The sequence below is a fragment of the Dama dama genome, chromosome 28 (genome assembly GCF_033118175.1).
Source record: "Dama dama isolate Ldn47 chromosome 28, ASM3311817v1, whole genome shotgun sequence".
NCBI classification, from domain to species: Eukaryota; Metazoa; Chordata; class Mammalia; order Artiodactyla; family Cervidae; genus Dama; species Dama dama.
In genome coordinates this window covers 18,895,020-18,897,377 of record NC_083708.1, presented here as the reverse complement: position 1 = coordinate 18,897,377, position 2,358 = coordinate 18,895,020, and the positions used below count along the sequence as shown (strand labels likewise).

Here is a 2,358-nt window from a genome sequence, read left to right as displayed (position 1 = left end):
ACAGGTTCCGGTTCCTTATCGGATTCAATTCTGTCTACCCTATGGAAAAATGATCCATTGAGATCCGGGTAGTAGCACATTCGCATCTTTGAAAGTTCGCAACTTGAAGGTTCATACGTAGGGGACTCACTGTACCTCATTAACCTCTGAGGACCGAGGTAGAGGATATCACGGAGAGGTGTGGTGTGTCCTGCTTTCCCAGCTTAGGACACAGGAAACTTCTCATATTCAAAACAATATGACTGAGTACATCTCACACTCCTTGGGACATGAAGGCCCATTTTTCCGCCTCATTACTGAGTTCCAGGGATCTGTGCTTCTAGTCACTTGACCAAGGAAAAAAGAAAACATCTCCTTAAACTACCAGAGGCAACAGTTTCCGCCCAGGCCAAGCCTCCACCACACGAGAGAAGGCCCCTCAGGGGCCCACTTGCCTGAGGCTTACCAAGGTGAAGCTTCAGGGCCCCTCACCTCCACAGGTCCTTTCCATGGTCCTGAGACACTAGCAATTTTGTATTTGGTATTTTGTATTCTTTTTTTATTTAATTTTTAAATTGTAAATCAAGGTGTTGATTTACAAAGTTATGTTAGTAGGAGTTTGGGATTAACATATACACACTACTACATATAAAGTGGGGCTTCCCCGGTGGCCCAGATGGTAAAGCGTCTGCCTGTAATGCAGGAGACCCAGGTTCGATCCCTGGGTCGGGAAGATCCCCTGGAGAAGGAAATGGCAACCTACTCCAGTACTCTTGCCTGGAAAATTCCATGGACAGAGGAGCCTGGCAGGCTACAGTCCATGGGGTTGCAGAGAGTCGGACATGACTGAGCAACTTCATTTCACATATAAAGTAATTAACAAGGACCTACTGTATTATTTTGTTTATATTTTTGGCCATGTGATGCAGCATGTGGGATCTTAGTTCCCCTACTAGGGATCAAACCCGCACCCCCTGCAGTGGAAGTGCAGGGTCTTAACCACTGGACTGCCAGGGAAATCCTTATATTCTTTTATTCTTAAAGAGGGAACCCAACATTCGATAAAGTTCAGATCCAGCACCACCTGAATAGCCAACCCCACCACCACCCCACTGCTGCTCTGAGGGTGGTTCTGTGGGCCGGGGGGTCAGAGGTGGGAGATGGGAAGGAGCAGTCAGCTGACTCTCCGTTCATTCATGGTTGAACCACATCATGGGAGAATGGGGCCCTCCGCTTTCAGGTCTTGAGTGTCAGCAGTAGACTCTGGTTCCGCACGTGCTAAGTTCAGTCATGCCCGACTCTGGGTGACCCCCTGGACTGTAGCCCGCCAGGCTCCTCTGTCCATGGGATTCTCCCGGCAAGAATACTGGAGTGGATGGCCATGCCCTCCTCCAGGGGATCTTCCTGACCCAGGGATGGAACCCATGTCTCTTACGTCTCCTGCATTGGCAGGCAGGCTCTTTACCACCAGCACCACCTGGGAAGCCCTGCAGTGGAGTCCAGTTGTGGACAAACGCGTGAAGTATGACTGGCCTCATTCAAGATGCTTAGGGCATTACACACAAGATGTGAGAGGATCAGCGGTTCCCGTGTGAACCCAGGCTCTGGACAGACTGCCTGGCACCAGCTCCAGCCATCTCTCCTCCAGAAGGCTTCCTCAGAGTCCGTGCAGTTCTTATTGCCAATGGAGCTTAGACATGAGCACCAGGAATCAGATACATGGGTCTTCCTTGGTGGCTCAGATGGTAAAGAAAATCTGCCTGCAAGGGCAGGAGATGCGGGTTCATCCCTGGGTCAGGAAGATTCCCCTGGAGAAGGCAACTAATCAGACACACAGTGGCAATGTTGAGACTAAGCATCAGGGTCTCTGTCTCACTGCTCTCCAAAGGGCTACTTGGCCTCTATGCAAATTTGACCACCTCCTTTCTCCTCGGGAAACTTCAAGCCTAATGGTTTTGAAGAGCAGGCAGCCGGAAGCTCTCTGCCTTCAGAGCAAAAGTCCCATCCCTTACAAGCCTAAAGGGGGATGATCTTCTGCTCATGCCTCTCCTTCACAAAAATCAATGGCTGTTTATCTTACATCAATATAATGAAATGGGCCATTAAAATGTCTTTTTTCCCCCTGAACAAAGAAAGGGAGCTTTAATAATGTATCTCCCTAGAAACAAGTACATATGTTACAACCCTTCAAGAGCCTGATCTCATTCTCTCTTCCTGTCTCTCTTACACACAATGACACCTGGCACCATTAAAATTCTTCACTGGATTCCTCTCAAAGTGATTCCAGGGACATTAGTAAATTTAATAGAAACTGCATCTGATACTGGAGAAGGAAATGGCAACCCATTCCAGTGTTCTTGCTTGGAGAACCCCAGGGAC

At 48.7% G+C, this 2,358-nt stretch overlaps 1 non-coding gene across 1 annotated transcript; it reads left to right on the top strand.

The window, feature by feature from the left end:
* The first annotated feature begins 640 nt into the window (after nucleotides 1-640).
* TRNAY-GUA (transfer RNA tyrosine (anticodon GUA)) lies at nucleotides 641-713 on the top strand. Its single transcript has one exon. It is a non-coding gene; the product is annotated as a tRNA-Tyr (tRNA).
* Nucleotides 714-2,358: the final 1,645 nt, after the last annotated feature.